The sequence below is a fragment of the Scyliorhinus torazame genome, chromosome 3 (assembly GCF_047496885.1).
Source record: "Scyliorhinus torazame isolate Kashiwa2021f chromosome 3, sScyTor2.1, whole genome shotgun sequence".
NCBI classification, from domain to species: domain Eukaryota; kingdom Metazoa; phylum Chordata; class Chondrichthyes; order Carcharhiniformes; family Scyliorhinidae; genus Scyliorhinus; species Scyliorhinus torazame.
In genome coordinates, this window is record NC_092709.1 from 116,549,381 (window position 1) to 116,566,169 (window position 16,789).

A 16,789-nucleotide genomic window follows, 5' to 3' on the forward strand; every position below is an offset into this window, starting at 1 on the left:
GCATAATAGTTAGCACAGTTGCTTCACAGCTCCAGGATCCCAGGTTCGATTCCTGGCTTGGGTCACTGTCTGTGTGGAGTCTGCAAGTTCTCCCCGTGTGTGTGTGAGTTTCCTCCGGGTACTCCGATTTCCTCCCACAGTCCAAAGATGTGCAGGTTCGGTGGATTGGCCATGAAAAAAATCGCCCTTAGTGTTCCCCCCCCCAAAAAGGTTGGGTGGTGTTCCTGGGTTACGGGGATAAAGGGGATAGGGTGGAGGTGTGGGGCTTAAGTTGGGTGCTCTTTCCAATGGCTGTTGCAGACTTGAAGGGCTGAATGGCCTCCTTCTGCACTGTAAATTCTATGTTTATGTCTATCACCAACTCAGTGGAAGCCGTGTATGCCATCTATAAGGTGCACTGCAGCAAGTCCCCAAGCCTCTGGACAGCACCTTCCAAACCATGAACTCTACTATCTCGAGGGTCAAGGGCAGCAGATACATGGGAACACCACCATCTGCATGTTCCCTCCAAAGCCACTAACCATCCTGACTGAGAAATATATTGGTGTTCTTCAACTGTCGCTGGGCCAAAATCCTGGAACTCCCTTCCTAACAACACTGTGGGTGTACCTGCAACACACAGACTGCAGTTTTACAAGAAGGCAGCACATCATTTTCTTGAAGATAGTTGGAGATGGGCAATAAATGCTGGCCTAACCAGTGATGCCCACATGCCATGAATGAATATTTTTTAAAAAACTATTAATTAAGTAATTGAAATGTAGTTTCAGCTGTAATATAAGAACCACTGTAACCATTTGTGCGTGGTGTTATGTATGGGATGGAAAGACTACAGTTGTTCACTTTAAAACTGAGATGAGGAGGATTGTCTTCAGAATCTGTGGAACTCTTGGCCGCCGAAGGCTGTAGAAGCCAACTCACTGAGTGTCTTTAAGACAGAGATAGATAGGTTTTTGATCAATAAGGGGATCGGGGGTTAGGGGGAGAAGGCAGGAGAATGGGGATGAGAAAAATATCAGCCATGATTGAATGGCGGAGCAGACTCGATGGACCGAGTGGCCTAATTCTGCTCCTCTGTCTTATGGTTCTAGCCCCACTACTCCACAGCTCACATCAATAGTTTAAAAGTTTAATTCACTCACCAAAATGACCAATGATTTACTTTCATGGCTGTTAGACCCAGAATGAAAGAGACTTTAACCAAACCTCTTCCACTAAACTCAATGATTGGTTTGTTATAAAATAAAACTTTCTTTAAAACTAGTTTCAAGAACTTTAACTTAACAGTTAAATGTAGCACTCCCATTTCAAAAATACCCCAGCATGCACACACACAGGGCAAACTGACACGGTCTCTGTGGAGATGGGCTTTGGAGGATAGGCTTTATAACATAAAGGATAAAGTTTGCAGGATTTTGATGTTGTCAATCTGGAGCTCCCTCATCTCAAGACTGGTAGATGTCTGGAGGTTCTCACAAATGAAGCTTCGGTGTGAAAGGGAATATGGAGCGGGACCAATTCTTGCTTCAGCTTTTTAGTTTTCCAACTGCAGACAAATTATCAGATGACAATTCTCTGGCAGCAGATAACCATGCATGGAATTTCAGGCAAGGCAGGGAGTGAGCGAGTGAGTTAGGCCAGCCTTCTTTCTCAGCGTATTCCCCAAACACACTGATTTTAACAAAACGTAGGTCTAAAACATAAAGCTTGTCTCTGACATGCAATTTCCTAGCCTTTGCCAGTTCCCCCCCCCCCAATCAATTGGTGATTACAGTTCAAAATCAACCCGTCGCCATCCCCCAACTCTCAAGTACCATGCTGCTCGGGTGACTTCTTGGAAAAAGACAGGTCTGCTCCCAGTCCAAAGGTGACCCTTTATTTAAAAATACACAGGTCAGCATCCAAATGTCCAGATAATGCAATTCTTTTACGTTTTAAAAGAAAAAGTTTTGAAAGATATGATTTTCCCAACAGTAGCAAAGTCCCACAAACAGCAGTGAAATAAAAAAGGAGAGATTGTCTGTTTGAGATGTTGGCTGAAGGATGAATTTTGGCCACAGTAGAACTCCCCTGTTCCTCTTTGAACAGCGCTGGGGTGCCTTATGGTTATCTGAGAGGCCATTTGTGGTCCCATTTTGATGTCTCATTCAAATGATGGCACCTCTCACAGTGCAGCATTCCCTCAGCGCCTTACTGAAGGTCTCGCACCTGCATGGTAGCTGCCACGTCTTCAGGAGATATCAAAGCACTTCACAGCAGAATGAGTTACTCTTGAAATGCAGTCACCGTTATTGCAAACATTTGCACAGAGTATGGTGCCATTAATAGTCATGAGACAATCTGTCTTTGTTCATTAAGTCAAGTAAAAGGATAGAGATGTTGTTCTGGACTGTTTTCCTAAACTATTTAACCAGGTTAAAATTATAGTAATATGAACAGGCAATTAAATCAAATGCGTTGAACTGTCGTCACTTGCCCACTGACCAGAAAATATTGGTTATATTTTAATAAATGCCAGATCCTGATCCATTCAGAAAATATAATTTGAAGGTACAGTTATAGACTGGTGGCATAATTTCACGAGAATGCGGAGGGTGATAACGTGTGCATACATGGATTCGGAGTGAAGAGAGTAGATTGGATGTGCCTGAGCATTTAGCTGGTGAGGTCACTGCTTAATCTCTCGAGTTGCTAACGTGCTGTCCATCTGTTCGACTGTGCGTATCTCAAATTGCAGGCAACTTTGCCCAAGGCATATATGAGGACACATGGCATACCTAACTGATGGAAGGTAAAAGTAATGAAATGAAGGAGTGGATGTGAACTAACAGCATAAAACTATATTTTTATGAACTATGGCTCATGTTTCATTAATGTTGCTTAATTAGATACCAATGCAAGCCAAACAGTAGCTGGCAGAGTTGCATACTTCAAAAGGAACAAACTGCTGTTGAAGTACTGAATACATACAATTAAAATCTACAGGCTGTTCCAGTTTTGAATGTATGAGAGCTATCTTTCTTGAACTATAGAATTTTTTTTGTTCATGTGAATATATTCATAATTAATTTTGAGATAATTTGGTTACATTAATTAGTACTTTTAAATGTAACTAATGTTCTAATTTGGTGAATGAGACTTTTTTTCAGTCTCGGAGGTGAAACCTTTAAAAATACTTGGCTTAATATCTAGATAATTGTTTTCTTAATTTGTATGCAAACAAAATGGAAGAGACCAGTTGGCTTGCTAAACCTGTCCTATCTCACCAAGGTACAACTTGTATGTAGCATTCACGATCATTACCCGGTCACTGTCATTAAATCTCTTCGGAGTGAGGGGGAAAGTGAAACTGGTAGGTCAATTCAGGAGAAGACTATGGCAAAGTATTTTCAAACCCCAGCAAGCTGCAGCAAATAATGGGAACTGGCGACAACTCCCAATGGCATAAGAACAGGATTGGCTATACAGCCCCAAGAGCTGTTCCAACATCAATTAGTTCATTGCTGATCTGCATCTTGACGCTATTGCCTCCTCTTAGTTCAGTAGCACTGCCTCGCATAGCAAATATCTCTGAATCTCAGTTTTGACATTTTCAATTGACCCATTTCCAACAAGCTTTTTGGGAAGAGTTCCAGATTTCCATCTGCCTTTGCATGAAGGATTGCTACCTGGCATCACCTCTGAATGACCAAGCTATAATTTTAAGGCTTTATTTAGCCCCTTGTTCTGCACTTCTCATCAGAATAAATAGTTTCTCACTATCTATCCTAACAAATCCTTATTTGTCTTAAATGCTTCAAATAGAGCATTCCTGAATATTCTAAACTCTAGGAAACAAGCTGCCTTCAAAATTTAAAGCTTTGAACCCCAATACCTGGTGAAGCTACCTTACACAACCCACTCAACACCCCACTCCCTCATAGAAACAGAAACATAGAAACCCATTCAACCTTCAAGCCTGCTCTGCCATTCAGTCTGAACATAGCTGATTCTCTGTCTCAACACGATACTCCCACACTCTCCATACTCTTGACACCTTTTAGAGTCTAGACATCTATCTATTTCCTTCGTATATAGAACATAGAACAGTACAGCACAGAACAGGCCCTTCGGCCCTCGATGTTGTGCCGAGCTTTGTCCGAAACCAAGATCAAGCTATCCCACTCCCTGTCATTCTGGTGTGCTCCATGTGCCTATCCAATAACCCCGCTTGAAAGTTCCAAAAGTGTCCGACTCCATTATCACAGCAGGCAGTCCCTTCCACATCCTAACCACTCTCTCTGAGTAAAGAACCTACCTCGGACATCCCTCCTATATCTCCCACCCTGAACCTTATAGTTATGCCCCCTTGTAACAGCTACATCCAACCGAAGAAATAGTCTCTGAACGTCCACTCTATCTATCCCCCTCATCATCTTATAAACCTCTATTAAGTCGCCTCTCATCCTCCTCCGCTCCAAAGAGAAAAGCCCTAGCTCCCTCAACCTTTCCTCATAAGACCTACCCTCCAAACCAGGCAGCATCCTGGTAAATCACCTTTGCACCCTTTCCAATGCTTCCACATCCTTCCCATAGTGAGGTGACCAGAATTGCTCACAATACTCCAAATGTGGTCTCACCAGGGTCATGTCAGTTGCAGCATAACCCCGCGGCTCTTAAACTCGAGCCCCCTGTTAATAAACGCTAACACACTATAGGCTTTCTTCACGGCTCTATCCACTTGAGTGGCAACCTTCAGAGATCTGTGGACATGAACCCCAATATCTCGCTATAACTTGGCCTTCAAGGCCTTCTGTGATAGATAATTCCAAATTTTCACTATCCTTTCAGTTTATCATAGAGTGAAGAGATTTTAGTTTATTTCAATCCGAGATGGTCTACCCTTTACCTGAGACTGTGACCCCTTATTCTAGCCCCTCCAGCCAGAGGAAACGACATCTGTGTATCCAGTCTGTCCAGCCCTGTCACAATTTTATACATTTCAACTAGATCTCTTTTCATTCTTCTAAATTCCAGAGAATACAGGCCCAGTTGTCCCAATCTCTCCTCAACAATCCTGCCATTTCAGGAATCAGTCTGGTGAAACTTTACTGCACTTCCTCAATAACAAGTGCATAGCACGTGATCTACCGGCCTCGCTGCACCTAAAAAGCATCACACTGGCGCAATGTTGCCGATAAGTGACGGGAGCAGACTCTGCTTGCCATGCCTCGCGAGATCTTACATAATCTCGTGAGACAACGCAATGTGAAGCCTGCCCATTGTGGGCGGGATAACCTTTTGACATATTGGAGCGAGACAGCTAATCTCACTTTAATATGCAGTTCCCTGAAGTAACCAAGGTGTTGGGATCTATCCACTTCGCCTTGGAGACCTCTGGCGAGTGCCGTTCAGGACTGATCTCCACAAGTGGGGACCAGACGTAATGACACTCGTGGGGGTCTCCCAGGGGATTGGAGGCCCCCAGGTGATTGCCCCTTGGCAAGCTGGTACCCTGGCACTGCTGGTGCCAGCTGGGCACCCTGTTGGTGCCAGAACCACCACTCCCAAGCTCCAACCACACCATAAGGGGGTCCCCCGGGCTCCCCTCACCCCTCCCACACCTGCGCAGGGCATCCCCCACTTGACCAACGCTGCTCACAAGATGCCAGCGCATTATAAAACAAAAGAATGTACCGAACCACATAAGGAGATATTTGGGCCGATGAACAAAAACCTGATCAAATAGGCAGGTTAAAAGCAGCTACTTAAAGGAGGAAGGCACGTAGGAAGAGTATTCCAAAGCTTGGAGCCTAATATGACCAATAGTGGAGCAATTAAAGTAAGGGATTCATAAGAGGCCAGAATCCGAGGAGCACAGATATCTCTAAACGTTGTAGGGGCAGAGGATGTTACAGAGTTAAGAAGTGACGAAGCCATGGAGGGATTTGAAAATAAGAATAATTTTAAAATTAAGATGTTGTTTGACCGGGAGCCAGTGCATGTTGGAAAGCCGAGGGGTGGTAGGGAAATGGACCTGGTGTAAGACAAGACATGGGCAACAGATTTTGGATGACATCAAATTTGCAATGGATAGAATGTGGGGGGCCAGTAGGATTGCATTGGATAGTTGAATCTAGGCATAGCAACAGAATGGAGAAGACGTTCAGCAGCAGGTGAATTGAGATGGGGGTCCAAGTCCAGAGATGATACGAAGATTGAAATAAGCAGTCTTAGTGATGGCATTGAAGGTGACACCAAGATTGGCTTAATCTCGGACTGCTACCAGAAAGAGGGATGGAGCTGGTAGCTAGAGAATGAAGTTTGCAGCAGAGACTAAAAACAATAGATTCAGTCTTTCCAGTACTTAATTGGAGGACATTGCATCTCATGCAATACTGGATGTCGGAGAAGCAGTTTGATAATTTGGAGACCGTGAAATCGAGAGAAATGGTGGGGAGGGAGAACAGGCTATTAATGTATTTGTGAAAACTAACTTTGGATCCTTGATACTTCGCATGACTGGGAGATTGCTGGACCCTTGGCTTTGATTTTTATGTCATCATTGGCTACAGGAATAGTGCCAGAGGACTGGAGGATAGCAAATGTGGTCCCTTTGTTCAAAAAGGGGAGCAGAGACAACCCCGGCAACTATAGACCGGTGAGCCTCACGTCTGTAGTGGGTAAAGTCTTGGAGGGGATTATAAGAGACAAGATTTATAATCATATAGATAGGAATAATATGATCAGGGACAGTCAGCATGGCTTTGTGAAGGGTAGGTCATGCCTCAAACCTTATCGAGTTCTTTGAGAAGGTGACTGAACATGTAGACGAGGGTAGAGCAGTTGATGTGGTGTATATGGATTTCAGCAAAGCGTTTGATAAGGTTCCCCACGGTAGGCTATTGCAGAAAATACGGAGGCTGGAGATTGAGGGTGATTTAGAGATGTGGATCAGAAATTGGCTAGCTGAAAGAAGACAGAGGGTGGTGGTTGATGGGAAATGTTCAGAATGGAGTTCAGTTACAAGTGGAGTACCACAAGGATCTGTTCTGGGGCCGTTGCTGTTTGTCATTTTTATCAATGACCTAGAGGAAGGCGCAGAAGGGTGGGTGAGTAAATTTGCAGACGATACTAAAGTCGGTGGTGTTGTCGATAGTGTGGAAGGATGTAGCAGGTTACAGAGGGATATAGATAAGCTGCAGAGCTGGGCTGAGAGGTGGCAAATGGAGTTTAATGTAGAGAAGTGTGAGGTGATTCACTTTGGAAGGAATAACAGGAATGCGGAATATTTGGCTAATGGTAAAGTTCTTGGAAGTGTGGATGAGCAGAGGGATCTAGGTGTCCATGTACATAGATCCCTGAAAGTTGTCACCCAGGTTGATAGGGTTGTGAAGAAGGCCTATGGAGTGTTGGCCTTTATTGGTAGAGGGATTGAGTTCCGGGGTCAGGAGGTCATGTTGCAGCTGTACAGAACTCTGGTGCGGCATCATTTGGAGTATTGCATACAGTTCTGGTCACCGCATTATAGGAAGGACGTGGAGGCTTTGGAGCGGGTGCAGAGGAGATTTACCAGGATGTTGCCTGGTATGGAGGGAAAATCTTATGAAGAAAGGCTGATGGACTTGAGGTTGTTTTCGTTGGAGAGAAGAAGGTTAAGAGGAGACTTAATAGAGGCATACAAAATGATCAGGGGGTTAGATAGGGTGGACAGTGAGAGCCTTCTCCCGCGGATGGAAATGGCTGGCACAAGGGGACATAGCTTGAAACTGAGGGGTAATAGATATAGGACAGAGGTAGGTTCTTTACGCAAAGTGTAGTGAGGCCGTGGAATGCCCTACCTGCTACAGTAGTGAACTCGCCAACATTGAGGGCATTTAAAAGTTTATTGGATAAGCATATGTATGATAATGGCATAGTGTAGGTTAGATGGCTTTTGTTTCGGTGCAACATAGTGGGCCGAAGGGCCTGTACTGCGCTGTATCGTTCTATGTTCTATGATGTTGCCGAGGGGCAGTATGTAGATGAGAAATGGAAGGGGGCGAACAGTAAATCATTAGGGACACCAGAGGGAATGATGCAGGAGCAGGAAGAGAAGCCATTACAAGTGATGTCTTTTTTTCCTTCTTTTAAAAAAAATTTAGAGTAGCCAATTATTTTCTTTTCCAATTAAGGGGCAATTTAGCGTGACCAATTCTCCTAACCTGCACATCTCTGGGTTGTGGGGAGGAACCCACAGGGACATGGAGAGAATGTGCAAACTCCACACGGACAGTGACCCATTACAAGTGATTTCTGACTACGATTAGATAGATAAGGCTGGGCTGAGGTGAAGCCAGTTCCATGCAGCTAGAAGCAAGGGAGAAGCATTGGGAAGAGTTTGATCAAAGGCTACAGGCAGGTCAGTTTACTTTTGTCACAGTCCAGTAGGACATGTTTGTGACTTTGATAAGAAACTCAGAAGTATCAAAGTCCAAAATATGTATAATTCAAAATTGTGGCAAACTTGGGAGTTGTAAAAAAAAAACCTGTAGGCAGGAGAAAGAAAAGGCCAAGTGAAGGAAGAAATTCTCAAATCACAATGATTTGGCAAACTATACATCATATGGGGTTAGAGGACACTTGTTGAGCAGGATATGGTCCTGAGGCTTATTATGTTCAAGCAATTGAAGGGTCATGACAATGCCATAAGAACAAAGAACAAAGAAAAGTGCAGCACAGGAACAGTCCCTTCGGCCCACTAAGTCTGCGCTAACCATGCTGCCCGTCTAAACTAAAATCTTCTACACTTTCGGGGTCCGTGTCCTTCTATTCCCACCCTATTCATGTATTTGTCAAGATGCCCCTTAAACGCCACTATTGTCCCTGCTTCCTCCACCTCCTCCGGCAGCGAGTTCCAGGCACCCACTACCCTCTGTGTAAAAAAACTTGCCTTGTACATCTCCTCTAAACCTTGCCCCTCGCACTTAATCCTATGCCCCCTAGTAATTGACCCTTCTACCTTGGGAAAAAGTCTCTGACTATCCACTCTGTCTATGCTTCATAATTTTCTAGACCTCTATCAGGTCACCCCTCAACCTCCTACGTTCCAGTGAGAACAAACCGAGTTCATTCAACCTCTCCTTATTCAACCATAAGTGATTGTGAAAGCAAAAAATGTATTGCAAGGACAACTAAATATAAAACAAGCAGTACAAAGTTTTATTTGTACCCAGGCCGCATCCAGAAGATTGGGGCTGCTTTGATTTCTTCACATGACTGGGACGATGAAGGTTCAAAGCAGCTCAGGGATGGGTCACTGACCAATCCTTATTCTTGAGCCCTTTGTTTTGATACAGGTTAAAGCATATGGGGTTTTTGCTTTGGAAAAGCAAACCTTGCAGACTTCAAAATATGCATGGACTGGAGCTCATGTGGGTATGATATTTGAACTAGATTAGAGGGGACCAGATAATAGGCAATTAGAAATAATGAAAGCATGAAACTACATGCTAGCAGATACTTTTCACAAGTCATTGATATCTGGTATAAGCTGCTGACAAATGCAATTAGTGCAGATTCATTACAAGCATTCAGAACAGAGCTGGACAAATTCCTACCAGAATCAAAATATCTGACATTATGTAGAATGTCTAGAATATAAAGGGTTAATGCAATATTGCAATTTGCCACTAGGTGGAGCTAGATCAGAACTATATAAAGCACTGACTCTCAGGCTTCTGGGAGAGGGCTGGAGAGATGCAGAAGAGGGGTCTAGAGAGTGCAGAGACCAGTGTTAGTAGAGTGTAGATTGTAGATTACTAGGTTATTGCTTGGGATAGGAGTAAGTGATCGAGCTTTAATAAGTAGTATAATAAATGTTAGCTTTATTATTGAACTTAGCTTCTGTAGTCTTTTGTGAGCACTACGACATCCATCCTGATAATAAGAATGACAAAGAACACCACAATCTCCACATATGAATGTTGGGTGAGTCATACAGTTCAGATGAAGGAGAAGATTGCACTAGTTCAGATAACAGAGGAGGTTTACTTGGATAATACAATTGTACTGGAGAATAGCCAGGAACAAGGGCTGGGGAGGCTGGAATCTTTTTGGAACGGAGGAATCAGAGAGGAAAATTAATTGGGGTGTCTAAAAGTACCAGGATCCTAGAGTGGATAGGAAGCATCTATGACCCTTTGACAGTTCAATAACAATAATTAGTAGATGAATTAGAGAAGAATTGGGAAGAAATATTTACATGCAGGCGATTGTGGGGTTCTGGAACTCACTGCCTGAAAGGGGGGCTGAGGCAGGAAGCACTATTGTATTTAAAAAGTATTTGGATATACGTTTGAAGTACCATAAACTACAAAATTACAAACAATGTTAGGGAAAGTAAAAATAGGCCCAGAAGCTCTTTTCCAGCTTGCACTGGCATGTTGGGCCAAATGACCCAATTCAATCCTGTCACTTTCTATGATCTAGAACCAAGAACAAAGAAAAGTACAGCACAGGAAAGGCCCTTGGGCCCTCCAAGCCTGCGCCGACCATGCTGCCCGTCCAACCTAAACCCTTTTACACTTCTGGTGCCTGTATCCCTCTATTCCCATACTATTCGTGTATTTGTCAAGATGACCCTTCAGCATCACTATCATACCTGCTACCACCACCTCCTCCGGCCGGGTTTTTCATGGTGTGGGCCGCAACCTGCAGGTGAATCGTGGGCGGGCGTCGGAGCGATCAGTCCCAATCATGGGAATAGCACCTGACAGCCGCGACTGCTTTTACATTAAAAGGCAGCAGAGGCTACCATTCTCAATTTAATATAAATTAGGCTTGTGGAGTCTTACGGCCAGAAGTAGCAGTGGAGAGCAGGTCGCCCACTCTGCACGTACACTTGACATAAAGGGCGTTGTACGTGCTTTTGGCGCCAAATCACGGACAGGAGTTGGTTCCATTTTCCAGCTGCTGGCGAGAGGACTGTGAAGATGGATCATTTTCTTACAAGTAAGAGACGGCCAGAAACACAAATTGGAGCATATCTACTGGACAGAATCTCACAACAAAATCTACTTGAGAGAGCTGCTCAGAAGAGTCCAGGGCAGGACAGAATAGTGCTAGCGTTAGCTCTGTAACTGGTTAGCAGCCTACGAAGAAGAAATCTAACTTGGGAACAAAGCAGTATAAAGATGATTTCTTGCCATATGGTTTTATCAATTGTGACAGTGCAAATGAGGATGCAAAACCCATGTGTGTTATATGAAGGGAAGCACTGGCAAATGCGAGAAGTTTCAGATTTTGAAAGAGAAGTGATGGATGAAAAATTCCTTGAGGTTGAGACCCCAGAGTCAGTTATCACTTACAGCTGACTCCAAATTAAAAGGCGATGGTGCTGTATCTGACCTATGATGCCACATTAAAAACACGCCAAAAGCCCATGAGGCTGTCAGCACTCTGGAGTAGCATCTCTCAGGAGCACCCAGTGCTGAGTAAAACAACATTTTGTTGTCATTGCCCTTCACGACAACCTACATGCGCGAGGTTGGATTTTCTATTTTTATAAAGATGAAGACGGCACAAAGGAATTAGCCAAGTCTGAACCTGATTGTCTTCTCCTGTGAACCTAATTGGAGTAGGATCATGAGGACCAAGCAGGCTCCCCTTTCACATTAAAGGCAAGCGAACGTAGCGTGTGCCCCGAAGGTTGGCCAGTTGGAAAAAGTTCAAAAAACATTGATCTAGAATACTGCATTTGTTTTGGGGCACCACATGTCAAGAAGGTGATACTGGCCTTGCAGTCCAGTTGCAGTCGGAAACGGGAGAATTTATAGTAGAGAACAAGGAAATAGCAGAGCAATTAAACAACTACAAAAACACAAATAACTTCCCAGAAATGCTAAGGAATCAAGGGTCTAATGAGAAGAAGGAATTGAAGAAAATTAGCATCACTAAACAAAAAAGTGCTGGAGAAATGAATGGGACTGAGAGCCAATAAATTTCCAGGGTCTGATAATCTACATCCCAGAGTACTAAAGGAGGTGATCATGGAAATTACTTTGGTTGCCATCTCCCAAAGGTGTGTAGATTCTGGAACAGTCCTGGCAGATTAGAGGGTGACAAATGTAACCCACCATTTATTAAAAAAACGGAGGGGAGAAAATACGAAATTACAGGCCAGTTAATCTAACAGCAGTGGTAGGGAAAATGCAAGAGTCTGTTATAAAGGATGTGATAACAGGACACTTGGAAAACATCAACACGATTAGGTAAAGTCAACATGGATTTTTAAACGATAAATCATGTTTGATAGATCTACTGGAGTTTTTGTGAGGACATCGCTAGCAGAATAGTTAACGGTGAACCAGCGAATGTATTATTTGAATTTTCAGAAAGCTCCTGTTAAAGCCCCCCATAAAGACTGCAAAGTTAAAAAGCATCAGATTGAGGGCAGCACGCGGCACAGTGGTTAGCACTGCAGCCTATGGCGCTGAGGACCCGGGTTCGAATCCCGGCCCTGTGTCACCGTCCGTGTATGGTTTGCACATTCTCCCTGTGTCTGCGGGGGTTTCACCCCCAAAACCCAAAGATGTGCATGTTAGGTGGATTGGCCACGCTAAATTGCCCCTTAATTGAAGAAAAAAATAATTGGGTACTCCATTAAATTTTTTTAAAAAGCATCAGACTGGGGTAATTGGCCTAGATTAAGAATTAATTAGCAGACAGGAAACAGAGTAGGAATAAATAGGGCTTTTTCCAAAGTGGCAGGCAGTGACTCGTGTGGTACCACAACAATCGGTGCTTGGGTCCCAGCTATTCACAATATACATCAATGATTTGGATGAGGGAACCAAAGTAATATTTCCAAGTTTGCAGAAGACATGAAACTTGGTGGGAATGCGCGTGACGAGGAGGATGTTAAGAGGTTTCAATGTGAATTAGACAAGTTGAGCGAGTGGAAAGATACATGGCAGATGCAGTATAATGTGGATAAAGGGGAACTTATCCACTTCGGATGGAGAAACAGAATGACAGAATATTATTTAAATGGTGATAGATTGGGAAATATTGACGTGCAAAAGGACATTAGTGCCCTAGTACATCAGTCACAAAGTGTGACGAATGCAGGATTGTAGATATATTGGATTATAATCATGTGGCAATTTAAGGGTTAAAGGTCTGAGTTAGAGTGTGTTTGACTGCATTAGTCATGTTTTCAAAAAAATCTGGTTTTGCAAGACAAGAATGCTTTTAGGAGACAGGTGAAATTGACAATTGTAAAAGCCTGGACTAATGCACTGCTGTTTGACTAAGGAGAGTCCTGGGGGAGTTGGTGTGTTTTCAGCCTGGGAGTTAATTTGTTTTCAGTTTGGGGAGATGATGGGGAGATGATGTTATTGCTCAGTGGAGCTAAAGGATTCAGACATTTTAGAAAGCTTTTGATTGGGAATAGAGATAGTAATTAAAGGTTTTAAGGTATTTTATGTATTGAGTAGTATTGTTTAGCAGGTAATTGTAAGCTATTTTCAGCTGTGATGTTAAGAGGTTAATATTGTGGTAATAATAAAGTCTAGTTTCAAAATACCAAATCCCTATTTTTTTGTGCAATCACTCCTGGAGCGAAGTATTCTTTCCGCACAGTCTTACAAAATAAAATAAAATATTGGGGTTTTGGTCCACTATCCCAGCCACTGTTGGCGTCTGGTCTGGGATGGTAATACAAGCAAGATGCAGGTACAGCAAGTAATTAGGAAGGCAATGGGAATATTGGCTTTCATTGCAAGAGGACTGGAGTACAGGCTGTCTTACTGAAGTTGTACAGGATCTTGGTGCGACCACACCTGGAATATTGCATGCAGCTTTGGTCTCCTTACCCAAGAAATTATGGGCACAATTTAACTAAATGGGAACTATACCTGATAGCAAGCGCGTTTAGCCACACGCAGCACGTAGAAACACAATGCTATCTAATGTGACTCCAGTTATTTACGTGGCCTCCACAGGGAGCAGGTGCAGATGCCGCACTTAGTCACGTCTCCTGCATGGAGGGGCCCCGCTTGCTGAAACCCCACAGTGCACAGAGAGAGTGGGAAGCCTCTCCTGTGAAGTGGATTGGAATTTTAATTATGTTAAATGTGTTGTACATATTAGCCAGCTACTTTTAATTGCTGTTATCTATTGCATTATCTTGTTTAGTCTTGTAGAAAAGTCTAGGTAGATGAAATGTTGAACCTAATCAGACTTGTACAAATCTGTGCAAATTCCGCCAACTTGTATTTGTAAAGGCCCTAGTATAGGGAAAGTTGCCGTGGGATTTCGTTCAAAGAACAAAGACAATTACTGCACAAGAACAGGCCCTTCGGCCCTCCAAGCCTGCACTGACCATGCTGCCCGTCTGAACTAAAACCACCTACCCTTCCAGGGACCATATCTCTTTATTCCCATCCTATTTGTGTATTTGGCAAGACGCCCATTAAAAGTCACAGTCATACCTGCTTCCACTACCTCCCCCGGCAGCGAGTTCCTGGCTCCCACCACCCTCTGTGTAAAAAAAAAAAAACCTTGCCCGTACATCGCCTTTAAACCTTGCTCCTTGCACCTTAAACCCATGCTCCCTAGTAATTGAAGGGTTCTGCCATTTACTGTATGTTTCCCATCTGTATCAGACCTTCCAAATGCATTATCTCATATTGTTCCGGATTAAACTCCATCTTCCATCTCTCCGCCCAAGTCTCCAACCGATCTATATCCTGCTGTATCCTCTGACGGTATTCATCGCTATCCGCAATTCCACCAACCTTTTTGTCCCCAAACTTACTAATCCAATCAGTTACATTTTCCTCCAAATCATTTATATATATATATATATATATTACAAACAGCAAAGGTCCCAGCACTGATCCCTGAGGAACGCCACTCGTCACAGCCCTCCATTCAAAAACACACCCTGCCACTGCTGCCCTCTGTCTTCTAAGACTGAGCCAGTTCTGTACCCATCTTGCCAGCTCACCTCTGATCCCGTGCGACGTCACCTTCTGTACCAGCCTGAACATAGAACGTACAGTGCTGAAGGAGGCCATTCGGCCCATTGAGTCTGCACCGGCTCTTTGAAAGAGCACCCTACCCATAGTCAACACCTCCACCCACCACTAAGGGCAATTTTGGACACTAAGGGCAATTTATCATGGCCAAATCCACGTAACCTGCACGTCTTTGGACTGTGGGAGGAAACCGGAGCACCCAGAGGAAACCCACGCAGACACGGGGAGAACGTGCAGACTCCGCACAGACAGTGACCCAGCGGGGAACCATGAGGGAACTTGTCAAAGGCCTTACTGAAGCCCATGTAGACAACATCCACTGCCCTAATCAATCACCTTCGTCACTTCCTTGGAAAACTCGATCGGGTTAGTGTGACACGACCTCCCCTTCACAAAACCAATTAAATTTTAACCTCCCCTTCACAAAACCAATTCAATTTTGAGCATTGCACCAGAGGTACAGCATAGCTTCAGAGGAATGATGCTGGAACTGAAAGTGTTAAATTGAGGACAGATGCATAATTTTGGTTTATCGTCTCTTGAATTGCAGAGTGGTCCAATTGAGGTGCATGATGATGAATGGGCTTAATAAACTGCCAGGGGAATCCAGGGCAAGGAGGCATAATAAAGCTAGAGCTGGGTCATTTCAGAGTTCAGATCGAAAATAATTATTTCTCACAATATGTTGTGGAAATTTGGAACATCCCTGAAAAGCTGTGCGTGCTCAGCCAGTTGAAAGTACAAAGATGAAGATTGATTATTGTTAGCTGAGAAAGTTCCTGGGTGTGGATTAATTATTGTTAGCTGAGAATGTTCTAGGGTGTAGAGTAAGTTGGTTAAATAGGGTTGCAGTGAAATCGAATGGCTGATGAAATAACTGGAGAAGATGTGAGTAATGGTGTTGAGAAGGTGGGAGAGTTGACTCAAAGCTTAGTCAGAGATGACATTTTGGGAGAATCCTTAAGGACGAGAAAGTGATAAGAGCCAAGGATGTTCAGGTAGAGGATTCCTAAGCATTATCTTGGCTAGGTGTAGGCATGACTGCCAGCAATGAGATGAAAGGGGTGTTAATTTGAAATGGCATTGGAGGAATGCAGACCGAGGAGGGATGGGAATTGAGAAGATAGAGGTAAGGATTTTAACTCCAGGGTACTACTAAATTGGAAACTTGAGAGTTATTGTAGGTTAGCAAGGACAGTCTGATAGATCCAGTTGGGTGACAGGGAGCAGGGTTTTGGGTGAGCTGAAGTGAATGAAGGTTGGAAGAAAGTAAACCAGCCAAGAGACAATTATGACAGTTGGGTCTGAAGAACAAAGAACAATACAGCACAAGAACAGGCCCTTCGGCCCTCCAAACCTGTGCCGACCATGGTACCTGCCTAAACTAAAACCGTCTGCATTTAGAGTCCGTATCCTTCCATTCCCACCCTATTCATATATTTGTCTAGATGTGCCTTAAATGCCACTATCGTACCTGCTCCCACCACCTCCCCAGGCAGTGCATTCCATATATTTACCACCCTCTGTTTAAACAAACTTGCCTTGCACATCTGTTCTAAACTTTTCTCCATGAACTTTAAACCTATGTCCCCTAGTACTGGACACTCCTACCCTAGGAAAGAGCATCTGGCTATCCACTCTGTCCATGCCACTCAAAATCTTGTAGACCTCTATCAGGTCGCCTCTGAACCGCCGTCGTTCCAGTGAGAATAGACCGAGTTTATCTAACCTCTCCTCATAACTAATGCCCTCCATACCAGGCAACATCCTAGAAAACAGCCTCTGTA

General features: G+C 43.7%; 1 protein-coding gene across 1 annotated transcript in view; it reads left to right on the forward strand.

The window, feature by feature from the left end:
• The window catches only part of naf1 (nuclear assembly factor 1 homolog (S. cerevisiae)), a 543,280-nt gene that overhangs the window by 99,521 nt on the left and 426,970 nt on the right, over window positions 1–16,789 (forward strand). The gene's annotated exons all lie outside the window — the stretch shown is intronic.